We start from the raw sequence: 14,407 nt of genomic DNA, 5'->3' as shown, positions 1-14,407 counted from the left end.
GGGGGTCAGTATTGAATTCGGTGGCCAGAGAAGGCTACTCTGAGACTTGGATGCTGACAAGGAGATACCTGTGGGAAGGCTCAAGGCACCTGAGGCTTGGGGTTATGGGCCAAATTGTATTCTCTCCTCCCCTCCCCCGCCATTCATATATTGAAGTCCTATCCTCTGTTTCCTCAGAATGTGACTCTACTTGGAGGTAGGGTCTTCAAACAGGTGATTAAGTTACAATGAGGCTAGTAGAGTGAGCCCTGATCCAGTGTGACTGGTGTCCTCATAAAAAGAGATGCCCAAAGAGATGCCCAAAGAGATACCAGGGGTGTATGCTCACAGAGGGAAGTCCATGTGCAGACACAGCAAGAAGGAGGCCATCTGCAAGCCAAGGAGAGAGCCCTCAGAAGAAACTAACCCTGATAACACCTTGATCTCAGACTTTGAGCCTCAGAACTGTGAGAAAACCAAGTTCTGTTATGTGAGCCCCTCAGTCTATGGCTTTTATTATGGCGGCCCTCACAGACTAATACACCTGGAATTTGGTTTTCTTATCTTTTGCAAAAAGGATGCTTGTGGATCTTTAAGATTTTTCCAGTTCTAAGAGCCTTTGATTCTAAGAAATACATGAGCTCCTCCTCTGGGCTGCCTGTCCTCTGTGTAAGCCTTAGCTACCTGTCCTCGATTAGAGAATGGCAGAACAGTTGTGGGGAAATGGAGCAGCCCTCGGGAGGAATTTGGAATTAGATATGGATTTCCCATCAATTTCAAAGAGCCCCCGGGCTGGGAGGATTCCAGTCACTCTTCTCCCACAGGAAGGGCATTCGAAACCCCAGATGAGGATCCATGGGATCATAATGACATATGTCTCCCTTAGGGACAGGCAGAATTCAGTGCCAGAGTTTCCAGAAAGGAGATGGAACTTGAGGAATTTTCCCCTTGGAAAGAGTTCACTAGAGAACAGGGCCCTATGGAGAACTGGAGTTCCTTTGGTGCTGACCCCATGCACCATCCAGGCCTTGCAGGGTCCCTGCCTTCTGTGCGAAGGAGCCATGTTGGCTCATCTTGTCCTTTTAAGCTCTTATCTTGTCTCTGAGAAGGGAGGTTTGAGAATATGACTCGTTTTAGGACTCAGGAAGAGAGTGGGCACAGCATTTGCAAACTTGACGTGCCCTGCTTGCTGAAACAAATGTGGCCCAGTAGGCAGCTCCTTTGTTCTCTAAGCGAGAGCACTTGAAGAATGGCAGCCAGTGTTCAAGCAGTTACTTTTGTTTCTAACTTTTTCCTTACAAATTGATATACATCAGAACATATTGAAGGGGCAGACTGTGCCTTGCTGCCCAGCCTTTCATAGTTAACCATCTGTTCAAATATTATGAATTCAACAAATATTTACTAAGCAATTCACATTGCTTACAATTTTTGGAGGGCATGGGAGTGGGGAGGAGACACAGACACTAAGCCAGTATTTGTGTGTGTGTGTGTGTGTGTGTGTGTGTGTGTGTGGTGTCTAAATAAAGTGGCTGACAGGGAGTAGTTGCTCATTAAATGGGTGCCAAAGAATGAATGAATGAGGGAACAAATGAATGGACTGGACAGTTTACACTTCAGATTCTCTGTCTCAGCCTCCATGTAGTAGTGTAAAACCCTCCTGGAATGTAACTTTCTCTGCTCCCCGGAACGTAGGCTTTCTGATAGCAGGGGGTTTTGTTTGTGCTGTATCTCTAACACCCAGAGACCACTGAGGACATACTCCAGTAATCCAGGTAAGAGCTGATCATTCTGGGCAAGCAGAGGACACAGATAGTTAAGAGGCAGAAAAGTTATTGCACACGGTAACTGATCTATTGTGGGGACCAAGAGAAGACAGTTTAGGGAATCTCCTAGGATCCTGCAACTGTGTGGATAGGGTGCCGATAACAATGACAACGAGGAGATAGGGAGGACCACTCACCAGTTACAAACAGACATCTGGAGTTTACGAGGGAAATCGGTGTCGCTGATATTAACTTGGAATTGTTAGCATAAGGTATCAGTTGAAGCCTGAGAAAGAGGAGCAGAGGCCTGAAGATAGAACCTTGGGGAAATAGTGATATCTAAATGAGGAGGAAGACTGGACATCGGGAGGTTATCTGAGAGTTGGAGGAAAATGAGGAGAGAGTGGTATCTCCTAAAATCAGATCATGTCATGTCACTATGCTGCCTGCAGCCTGGGTCCTGCAGAATAAAAGCCTCGAGTCATTAACATGTATACCTGGTATGTCATAGGTGCTCAGGAATATTTTGCTGAATAGGGAAGTGATTTTTTGGATACATTCCTACAAGGCATTAATGGGAGAAGATCGGGCATTTGTTTTTATGTATTCCCCCTGAGTTGCAGGTCACTAATGGAGTTAGACCACGTTGGGTAGCGTGATATAGAAGCATTAGTCCTCCAGATCTGAATGAAGCAAGGGGGAGATGGTGAGAATCCAAGACTGTTAATTTGACCAAGGCATTCCAGTAGGTCAGCAGGCTCTGGGATTTGGCAGCAATTTTGTGCATTGGAGACTCAAAGAATTTACCAACCCCCTGAGAGCCATTTTTGCAGACTGTGAGACTTTTAGGTCATCTTGTCTGATGCATTTGGCCACAAATGACCTGAAGAGGCTTACGTCAATATACACCATTTAAGTATTATTTTTGTCATCTTGCCATATAGTTTAAACTAATATTTACTGGCCTCTGCCATGTTCCAGATGCTGTGTCAGGCATGTCAAATACAAATCTCTCATAATGCCAAACACCCATTTTACAGATAAGAAAACTGAGGCTAAGAGAGGTCAAATAAACTCAAGGTGACGCAACTCATATAGCACATTTGGGATTTTACCTCAGGTTCTCTGACTCCATGTTCAATTTTTCGGTTTGTTTTCTGGTCTATAAAATAGAAATAATAATGTCTGCCCTGACCAATTTCTAGGGTTTCAGGGAGGATTATATGAGATCGTGTGAACAAGAGTTCTTATTAGGATTTATCATTAAATCAGTGATGCTTAGCTGGAGTTTGCTTTTAATGCTTCCTCTGAAGTCTTGAGAAACATGGAGGTTTCTGGCATCCTAGGATGCTGGTGGGGAAGTCTATTTGGTGGGGGGGGTGTGGGGCTGTCCAAGCACCTCTCACATTCCATCCTGGAGGAAGGTGTCTAACCTGTCAAGATGCAGGCCATTTGCTCCCCAGTGTCCTCACTACTAAAACTCCAGTGTAAATGATGGCAACCATGTAGTAAATGCCCACAGGCCTGCTGCTTTCCCCATGTTATTTTAAAAAATTAATTATATAAATTAATTAATAAGTACTTGATAAAAATGCATTTACATTTTTTATTTACAACTTTTATTTTTATTTTTATTTTTTTTTTTAATTTTTTTTGGTAACGTTTATTTATTTTTGAGACAGAGAGAGACAGAGCATGAACAGGGGAGGGGCAGAGAGAGAGGGAGACACAGAATCTGAAAGAGGCTCCAGGCTCTGAGCTGTCAGCACAGAGCCCAACGCGGGGCTCGAACTCACGGACCGTGAGATCATGACCTGAGCCAAAGTCGGACGCTTAACTGACCAAGCCACCCAGGCACCCCTATTTACAACTTTTAAAATGTGACTCCCATGTTATTTTAAATCTTGCCGTAAGATCGTTTTGTTATTTTCTTTTTACCAGAGAAGACAGTGAGGTTCAGAAACTTGCCCAAGGCAACACGGGTGATAAGGGACAAGTCAGCTCTTGAATCCAAGTGTATCTGATTCTAAAGAGCAAAACCACCCTACCTCTTCATTATTCTTTATTTTAATGGTTTGTGGATGTGGTTCTGGGTGATTCTTCCCCCTGATGCATTATCATGACTTAGGATCTTTCCAAAAAGATCAGTGTCCTTTCCTTAGGTGAAAACTCTGTAGTTTACAATTGTTTTATATACATTTTAAAGCACATTTATAGCTGGCATGGCTTGGGAGCTAAATTTAATTCCCTATGTGTTGGCTGTTTGCACTTATAATTTGAACAGGGGTTGAACAAAAGCATTTAATGATTGGAAATTAAATTGGTGACACATCATTGTGTCTTATCCTCCCCTGCTTTGATCAGACAAAGCTCAGTCAAGTAGACGTTTAAACATGAAAAAGGCAGATGGACCAGTAGCCTAGAACATAGGCCAGGGGTTGGCAAACTGTGGCCCACAGGCCAGAGCTGGCTTTCTGCCTTTTCTTCTACAGTCCTCAGCAGCTAAAATGGTTTTTGCATTTTCAAATCGTTGGAAAAAAATTGTGGAAATTTTTTCTCTTTTGTTATGTACATATCCCATAATGTTGTGTTTTTGCCTCTGGCCCCATAAAACCTAAAATATTCACTATCTGTCTCTTGCAGAAATATTGCTGACTCTTGACATAGGACTTTACCTCTTTGAGGTGAAATAGGAAGGATGTAATGTCTCCTTTATTCCGGAATATTTTATATTCTTTGTTTTTCAAATTTTTATTTAAACTCTAGTTAGTTAACATACAGTGCAATATTGGTTTCAGGAGAATTCAGTGATTCATCACTTACATACAACACCCAGTACTCATCACAACAAGTGCCTTCCTTAATAGCCATCACCCATTTAGCCTGTCTCCCACCCACCTCCCTACATCAACCCTCAGTTTGTTCTCTATATAAAGAGTCTCTTATGGTTTGTTTTCCCCCTCTCTCTCTTTTTCCCCATCTCATATGTTCAATTGTTTTGTTTCTTAAATTCCAAATATGAGTGAAATCATATAGTTATTTGTCTTTCTCTGACTGACTTATTTCACTTAGCATAATACGCTCTAGCTCCATCCACATCATTGCAAATGGGAAGATTTCATTCTTTTTGATGACTGAATAATATTCCATTGTATGTATATATACCACATCTTCTTTATCCATTCATCAGTTGATAGACATCTGGCCTCCTCCATAATTTGGCTATTGTTGATAATGCTACTATAAACATTGGGGTGCACACACCCCTTTGAATCTGTATTTTTGTATCCTTTGGGTAGATACCTAGTAGTTCAATTGCTGGGTTGTAGGGTAGTTCTATTTTTAACTTATTGAGGAACTTCCATACTCTGTATGCTCTGGAGTGGCTCCATCAGTTTGCAATCCCATCAGCAGTGTAAGAGGGTTCCTCTTTCTCTGCATCCTCACCAACATACGTTGTTTCCCCGAGTGGTTCATTTTAGCCATTCTGACTGGTAAGAGGTGGTATATCATTTTGGTTTTGATTTGTATCTCCCTGATGATGAGTGATGTTGAGCATCTTTTCATGTGTCTGTTAGCCATCTGGATGTCTTCTTTGGAAAAGTATTATGTCTTCTGTCCATTTCTTCACTGGATTTTTTGTTTTTGGGGTATTGAGTTTGATAAGTTCTTTATAGATTTTGGATACTAACCCTTTATCAGACATGTCATTTGCAAATACCTTCTCCCATTCAGTGGGCTGCCTTTTAGTTTTGTTGATTATTTCCTTTGCTGTGCAGAAGCTTTTTATCTTGATGAGGCCCCAGTATGTTTACGTTTGTTTCCCTTGCCTTTGGTGATGTGTCTAGCAAGAAGTTGCTCTAGCCGAGGTCAGAGAGGTTGCTGCCCGTTTTCTCCTCTAGGATTTTGATGGTTTCCTATCTCACATTTAAGTCTTTCATTCATTTTGAATTTATTTTTGTGTCTGGTGTAAGAAAGTGGGCCAGTTTCATTCTTTTGCATGTTACTGTCCAGTTTTCCCAACACCATTCATTGAAGAGACTTGCCTTTTTTCTATTGGGTGTTCTTTCCTGCTTTGTCAAAGATTAGTTGATCATTATTTTATATTCTTCTTCTTTTAGTTCAATATCACAGACATTCTTGAGCAGAGCTTTGTGCACAAGCTATAGGGAAATGGAAGTAGATAAGGCAGATCACTCACTGGGGCCTTGGACTCCATGGCTTTTCCTCTTTCAGAGGAAGAGGGTTTTGTTCTGGAAGGAAAGGAAAATATTTCAGGGGCAACTATTCTGCAGTGAGCAGAGCAGACTCCTTTGTGAGTACCTGGCTTCTAATCACAGGCCCACCGTGAGCCTTGTCTGAGCTGGGTTCCATTATTGCGCAAATGTCTGAAGAAAGTTTCCATTTTGTTGAGAAAAGAAAGACTTCCTATTTTTTACAAGGCAGAGAAATTAATGGGGGAAAGAAGTTCTCCTTTCTATATCAAGAATGAAAGGGAGCTGTTTGAACAGACTTCAGGCAAGAATCAGCACTAACTGGGTGCTTGGCTGATAGCTGGGCTTTGTGGCTTCCTGTGCTATTAAAGCATTCTGGCCAACTCCTCCTGGCAGTCTGTCTTCTTCTGAAGGCTCAGATGTCTGACGCTGGACAGTGGGATGAGAGCTCAAAGGGAATATGCCCAGAGCACGAGCTCCTTCAGATCTCTGCTTCCAGCCAGAGCCAGGTGACAAGAGCCCAATCGTGAGCCAGCAGAGCGATGCCTGGCTTCCTCCCGCAGGCGGGCAGGTGAAGAGACCCCGTGCTCTGTGCTGCTGGTATCTGTGAACCCCATGGGCCGTCTTCTCCCTTGTAGAGATACAAAGTTGAATTTTTTCAGAGCACTTTTGGAAAAGCAAGTGCATCCAGGCCCTTGCCTTTCTCTTCTTTGTCGGTTCCAGGTCCTCTTCCTGTGGGACCCCACTCTTGTCTCTGGGCTGCCTTCTGCGTGGCTACCTCCCAGTCCTGCCTTGTCTTTTCTGCCTCAGAGTTCCTCTGGGTCCCTCCTCTGCCACTGCACTGGGCTCCTGGTATTTGGTCTCACCTGTTACTTTGCCTGGAAAGGCAACATGGGGATGTTGGGGGTTCTTTTGCTTCCCTTTACTTCCCAGGTATGGAATTCACAAGACAACAAATTTGTCCCCAGGAATGCCCTCTTAATACATCTAGGAGTAAATAGCTTCAATTTGGGTGTCTTGGGCTACCCCCGAAATGAGGGTATAAAACCAAGGCACAATAATGGCAGGGACAGTCCTTTTTTCTGGCTCGGACTTGCTTGGTTAAGTGGAGCCTCCAGGCCCCCTGAGAATTGCATGTCTCTGGGAATCTTGGTTTAGGCTTTGCATTCCTGAGGTGATACCCTCAGCCTAGACCTCTGAGGCTGTTTGATGGCTTTACCATCAAAGCCACTGCTGGGCCAACGCTGCTCAGCCTGCTGAGCCTGCAGGGCTATAGCTGGGGTGCAGAAGCCTTGCTGAGTCCCCAGCCTAGTGGGGAGACTCCCCCTTCTCCACTCTTGGGTCACTCCCCTTCAATTCTGTCTCAGTGTAGGGCAGCTGCATGTTGGACCCAAGTTGTGTGCCTGTCTTGCTAGAGATGGTGAATCTCTTTCCGGGGAGTTTCTCTGTCCCTCACAAAATTGACTGAGAGCTGCCTTCCCCCAGCCCCATCCTCCAGGTGTATGCAGACCTATAAGAAGAGAAGAGCATAGGCTCAGTCTAGAACCCCTGCTACACACACACACCTCTGTCTTTTTGCTTGCTGTGGGAAATGGACTGCCACACCCTCTTCCGCACGTTTCTGGTGTTCTGCTGGTGTGGACACTCAGCAAGCTCAGCTCGTTTTTCTCCTGTGGTGCCGCACAAAGCACGTTTCAGTGAGAACCACTCTGTCTCCAAGGCCAGTTGTTAGGGTTCTCTCGAGAAACAAAATCAATAGCATACCTATATAAGGAGATTTATTATAAGGAATTTGCTCATGTGATTATGGAGGCCAGTGAGTCCCAAATCTGCAGCATGGGCCAGACGGTAGACCAGAGACACCATCCAGATAGTGCTGGGTGTTGGGACTGCAGTGGCGAATAAGGGTTCAGTCCTTGACCTTGAGGCACGTCCAATCTGATGTATGCAATTATATTATCCTTCAGGATTTACAAACGGCATTCACAGATGTGACCTCATTTGAGTTTTACATGGACTCTTCACTTAGTGTCATTCTGATGTCCATTTTAGAGATGAGGAAGTGGAGGCCTGGAGACACTAAGCAATTTTCCTCATATTGTATCACTAATGGGTAGCAGAGCAGAGACTCCAATGCTTCTTTTTAAAATTTGAAAGCCCAAGCCCTTAGGTCACACATACAGTTAATGACTTAGGAAAAGCAAATACCATGTCAGATTTGATATATCTTTATTAAGTTGCATGGTGACGGTGCACAACATTGTAATTTTTCATGTACCTGTCTCTTATTGTCTAGACTATCAGCAGGGGTGGACAGGGTCTTACTAATGTTTAAATCCTCAGAGATAAGCAGAATGCCCAGTACCTAGTAGGTGTTCAGTAAACAGGTGTTGAATAAAGTGTTACTGAGGGTCCCTCATGAGCCAGATTCATTCTGAATTTCATTATGAGTGGGAAACCAGTCCGGGAGTCCAGGTGGAAGCTGCCAGATGAGAGGCAGTGCTGGGGATGAGGTGAGGGGCAGGCTGGAGGGCCAGTGAATGCCTTGCAGTGAGCTTTGATATTCAGTAATCCAGGCTTTGATTTCCATGCATGAGGTTCAATTGCTGCCTTTGTATGCGGATTCATCAGAAGGAGACTTTTCAAGTGGGTTTTTAAATGAAATCTGTATGGGAGGGATAGAAGTTAAGCCCATGGTTCCGGCTCCCTTTCCTGGACAAATTTCAGAGGAGATTCCTGCAGAAGTCAGGGGTCGTCAAAGCAGAAGCATTCCTGTGATTACCAGTGCCAGCCTGCAAGCTGGAAGGACATGTGCTGGCAAGCACTGGGGGCCAGGAGCAGCGGGGGGTTCCTTTCCTTTGATTTCCTTCCAGATCTTGTCAAGGTAGTCCGTGGCCACGAGCCTAGTGACAGTGGGGCTGTGGGGGTGGAGCGGGGAGGAGAAGGGACTCACTTTCCTACCAGAAAAGCTTTTTGTGACTGTTGGAAATGTGACAGAACTGTCCAAAGCACATGGCAGACCTAGCCATGCAGATTGGGGGAAATTGAGCCGTTGCTTCTACTGTTCTGTGACAACATAAAGCTGTAAATTGTCTTCTACAGAAAAAACAAAAAGAAAAATCATGAGCACCATATTGTGGACACGGATGCCACGTATTCAAGAGACCTGGGTTGCTTGCGCCCCAGTCCTCCCCTCTGGGCCCACCCTCACCACCTTTGACATCTATGTCGACAACCACAAGGATTTAAAGAGGGACGTGGTTGGATGCCTGGGTGGCTTCGTCAGCTAAGCATCCGAATCTTGATTTCAGCTCAGGTCACAATCGCACAGTATGCTGCGTTGGGCTCTGCACGGTCAGTGCCGGGCCTGCTTGAGATTCTCTCTTTGCCCTTTCCCTGCTGTGTGTGCACTCTCTCTCTCCCTCGAAATAAATCAATAAACTTGAAAAAAAAGTCTTAAAGAGGGATGTTGTTGCCTTCTCATGTCAAACAGCAGTTTCTCCTCTGCCCAAGTACATTCTGTGGATCCATAACGTTGCTGCTAATAAGATGGTGAACCTTCATAATCAGTCCCTAAGCAGTTAACTTCTCATTGCACACAAAGCCAAGGCAAGTCTTTTTGAGGATCTTAATTTATTCAGTATCACTTACCACACTGATCAAATACAGAGGACAATGGCAGGAACACTTGAAGGAAATTCAAGTCATACACGTGTTCTTAATTAGCCGTGTGACTTTGAACAATAAATACATCACGTTGGACATTTATTTCTCCATATCGGGGTGGATTTATGAGGCAAGACCGAAGACAAGCAGGCCAGTTAGGAGTCCTTATCATAGGTCAGGCAGTTAAGGGTGGTGTTCAGGCTGGTGGTCAGGCAGGCCTGGGTTCGAATCCTGGTTCAGGTTTTGCAAGCACTGTGGCATTGCTGAGTTATGCAAACTGTCTGAGCTTGAGGATCTCTACAATGGGAATAACAGTCATCATGCTAACCAATTGGGCACACAGGGCTTCCAGTAGTAAGGGAAAAGGTGTTGAGTGTGCAGAGTCAAGGGCATGGACATCAGTGGTAACTCCTGCCCAGCAAGGCAGTCCCCCGGGCTTTTGAACTGCCCACAGAACACCAAGCACAAGAGATACTTACCACAGGACATTTCACAATTGCTTGTAATTAAAAATATGTCTTAGACTCCTCTTAAAAAAAAAAAAAGAACGGGACGCAGCCCTCTTTAGGGTAGTCTTTGAGTTTCCGACTGAATGTCAAATCAAACATAAGGTCTTCCACCCAAGTGCTATCTCTTGTTCCTGAACCACCAATTTCCTGGGTACAGGGTTATGTTGGAGCTTCTAGGCAGAGTCTAGTTTAGTGGGAGACAAGAGGGGGCCAGACCAGAGAACTGGTTGCATTTATGTGATGAAGAGCCTCACTTTGGACTTATGATCATCCTTGCAGGTGAGCTGATGTGAGCAGTCACACTGACAAGGATGAAAGAAGAATGCATCCTCAGGTAACTGTCGATGTGCCACCTTGCTTTGGCAATTCGTCACTTTTTAATATACTGGGATCTTAAAATTATGGCACTGTCTGGGGCCTCCTTTGATTTCCAGTAGGGTCTGGGCTTCGACGTGCATGCCTGTGAAGCTTCCAGGTGCCATTCGTTTAGCTCAAACCTATGCAGCTAATGGGGCCTGGCCACTCGGGAGGCAAATCTGTGCCTACTCCCGAAGGCTATGGATGTTTAAATGAAATTGCCCATCATACTTGCTTCACTGGGTCTTGAGCTGAAACACGAATTATCCAGCAGGACCAGAGAGAAGACCTGGGGTTATGTGGGGGAGGGAGTTCCTCCTTGGAGCCACAGAGCCATATGGGGAGGAGGTTTATGGAAGCAGCCGGGCACTGTTGACCACAGGGGTGGTGGCAGCTGGAGGAGAACGGCGATGTCCAGGCTGTTTCTCTGCCATCTGTTGGGACCAGTGTACTTCTTATGACCCAAATCCTGGAAGTGTTGCAGGCAGGCAAGCTGATTAATTATTTCCCTGGGGTCTCCCTAGCAGAGGATAGAAATGATGCTTGGTGGGCGTGAAAGAGAGGCCAAACCTTTCAACTAGTAGGGAATTTGTTTCCTGCCTAACTGCAGCCACATGTGAAGGTATAGAAAACATATGTGCCTCTGATAAAAGATCACATTTAAAGACTAGAAAGAAACCAGCACAGCAAGGTCCTGTTTCTCATCAAACACCAAGCTCTGCGTTTCCAAATGCTCTGTGTTACTAGAGGGTGTTTAAGAAGCATTCCAACAGGGCTGGGCTCCATTTCTATCAGCACCTTGGGTGTGTTTCTGTTACCCACTGTTGCTGTCCAGTGTAATCAGTCATTTGCCATGGCGCTTCCTAAGCCTGGTAGCCTCTGTGGTCCACTGAGTCAAAATCCACAGGAGTAGCCAACAGAAACTGGAATTTTTCATTAGTCCTCTGGCTGATTTTTATGCAGGAAGGTTTTAAACTCTCTGTGAAATGAGGGATGGACAGGTTTGGAGAGAATGCATAAGGGACTGTGCTGACCTGCTGGTAGCACAGAGAATGTCACATAAATTTATATATATATATATACACATATATATATATATATATACACACACACATATATATGTATATATATGCATATGCATATATATATGTATATATATGTATATGCATATATATGTGTGTATATATATGCATATACATATATGAGTTTTTCCTTACACACAAGGAAGGAAAGGGATGGGGAAGTGAACGAATGATGGTAGGGAGGAATAAGAGATAGGCATTCATAAGAGTGGAGTGTCATTATAGGAGCAACAAACCCACCAAGAGTAGTCAGCCTTCAAAATAATAAACTACCAGTAGATGCCCATCTCTGTTAATGGAATCATCATTTATTTAGTCTCCCAGGCTATAAACCTTAGAGGTATCTGTGATTCCTCCTTTGCTCCTCTTTTCTCCTTCCATTCCAAGTGATCACTAAATCTTGTTCATGGATTGTGTTGCTCACGGCTGGTTGCTTTGCTCAAAGCCAGTCCTTCTTCCTCCTGTGTTAATAGGCCTCAGGGTTAACTTGAGAATTAGGAAGAAAGAGTCCAGCTGGATTCTTGCAGTAGCTTCTTCAGTGGTCTTTTGGTCAACAGACTCTCTTCTTTCACTCATCTACCATGACTTGGGAATGATTGTCCTCTAAAAATTCTAGGAAACTTATTTTTCTGCCTAGGAAAAAAAATCTCTCTGTTTATTGCAAACAGGATAAAATATAAACCCCTTAGTATGGTTCTCAAATTGGTCCTGGAGTTCTTCTCCAAAGTCATCTCTGTAGCAAATTAAAGGTGGTGGAAAATTCCTTGACACTCATCCCATGGAAAGGTGGGGTCTGTGTGCCCTCCTTTTGTTTCTGAGTGGGCTTTGTGACTATTTTTACCATGGTCACATGTTGGAGGTGACCCTTTGCCTATTTCTGGTCCATGCATTAAGAAGATGTCAGTTTCCATTTTCTGCCACTTAGGATATTTTATTATTCCTTTTTCAGAGCGCTCTGAGATGCTGTGTAAGAAGTCCAACTACCCTGAAAGGGCATAGATGTTCTGTTGTTGATTTCAGTGGTGCCTACCTTTTCTATCTACCTTGCATACTAATATCTGAGTGAAGCCATTTGGGCTAGTATAAGAGACCGATATCAATGAGTGACCCTAACTGATGTCATTTGGAGCATAAGAATCTCCCAGCTGAGTTCTGCCCAAATTCCTGAACCACAAAATTGTCAGGTATAGTAAAAATAATTGTTTTAAGCCTCTAAGTTTTGGGGGTAATTTCTTGCTCAGCAACAGACAACAGTCTCCTATCAATCTTCCCAAGCAACCCACTCCCCAGTTAAATGGAACTACCATCAGTTTCCTAAACACTTTAAAACTCTCATGCCAGGAGTGGCCTTCTTCACCTTCCTTACTTGGAAAAATCCTGCTCGTTCTTCAGATACAGCTCACATATTAGCTTCTTTCTGAAGTCATTATTGAACAAATGAATGAAAGAAATCCTTTCTATTCCACGCTACGTTGCCACAGGTTCTTGAAAAGTACGGTTAACCGTCGGACTTCAGCTCAGGTCATGATCTCACAGTTGGTGAGTTTGAGCCCCACGTTGGGCTCTGTGCTGACAGCTCAGAGCCTGGAACGTGCTTTGGATTCTGTGTCTTCCTCTTGTCTCTGCCCCTCCCCTGCTCATGCTCTGTGTCTCTCAGTCTCTCAAAAGAATAAAATAAAATGTTAAAAAAAAAGCAACAGGGAACTGCACTTAAGTGTTGGGCTTCTTTGAAAGTCTGGTAATTCCTGGAGGGTAGGAGTTGTGTCTTCTTCAGTTTTGCATATCCAGGGCCAAATACAGTGCCTGGTACATAGAGGGTACACAATAAATGTTTGTAGAACGATGGGAGGACCCAAGAAGCAAATAAAACCATGAAAAGCATTTTGGTCTCTGTATTTTTTGAAGGTTTAATCATGCTTTCCTGGGTTCTTCCAGTTAGAGTTACACATGAAATAGACTATGGGCTCTTTTGGTCTTTTGTGAAATCCTGAGTGTTTGGCAGCTTGACGAACTAGATTGGCTTGTCAGTGTGTTGGAAAATAATTGTCCAACTACCTGGAAGAGGGAGGCACTCATGAAATATAAGTCTGATGGGTTGTGGGTGGTGAATTGACATTTTCTGAGGTTTAACGAGGCAACAAGATTAATAAAAAGAGCTTTGGTGAGAGAGGAGAGATTGTTGCTGGGCCTGGCCTCAGTTCTGTCACTGAAGGATCTGGCCAATTTGCTTTATCTCTTTGCGTCTTAATTTCTTATGAAAAGGGGCACTGGGTCAGATGACATGTCATGTATCTTCCAGCTCTGACATTCTGTAAACCCAGCACTAACCTGGACTATTTCACTTGTATTATCTAAATGGGATAGCTGAGGGGCACCTGGGTGGCTCAGTTGGTTAAATGTCCGACTTCGGGTCAGGTCATGATCTCACTGCTTGTGGATTCAAGCTCTGGGTCGGACTCTGTGCTGACAGCTCAGAGCCTGGAGCCTGCTTCATATTCAGTGTTTCTCTTTCTCTCTGCCCCTCCCCCACTTGCACTCTGTCTCTTTCTCAAGTATAAGTAAAAAAAATAAAAAAAAATTTTTTTTTAAATGAGATAGCTGAATCCTGCCTGAATCTCTACCTCCTCATCCCTTTGCTGACTCCTTAACCCTTTGTGCTTTGATGGCCCTCATGGGGAATCACATGCTTTAGAAGATCTTCCCTGGGTGGAAGTTTCTGTGTGGGTGTAGATCAGCTCTGTAGACCGGGGTTGTCCCTGTTAATGGACTGATTTCCCTATAGATTATTTGAGGGATTCTTTATAGAACACCTTTAATTCCCTCATATATCCCAA

General features: G+C 44.1%; 1 long non-coding RNA gene across 4 annotated transcripts in view; it reads left to right on the top strand.

Moving 5' to 3' along the window:
- LOC122234991 overlaps positions 1-14,407 on the top strand; it is a 120,461-nt gene that overhangs the window by 13,195 nt on the left and 92,859 nt on the right. For all 4 annotated transcript variants that reach the window (XR_006213014.1, XR_006213016.1, XR_006213015.1 and 1 more), the window contains exon 2: positions 10,414-10,468. This is a non-coding gene — a long non-coding RNA (uncharacterized LOC122234991). The remainder of the gene's footprint in view (positions 1-10,413; positions 10,469-14,407) is intronic.

The sequence above is a fragment of the Panthera tigris genome, chromosome F2 (genome assembly GCF_018350195.1).
Source record: "Panthera tigris isolate Pti1 chromosome F2, P.tigris_Pti1_mat1.1, whole genome shotgun sequence".
In the NCBI taxonomy this organism is placed as follows: domain Eukaryota; kingdom Metazoa; phylum Chordata; class Mammalia; order Carnivora; family Felidae; genus Panthera; species Panthera tigris.
The sequence above is the reverse complement of the archived record's forward strand: the minus strand, read 5'-3'. Positions and strand labels throughout refer to the sequence as shown.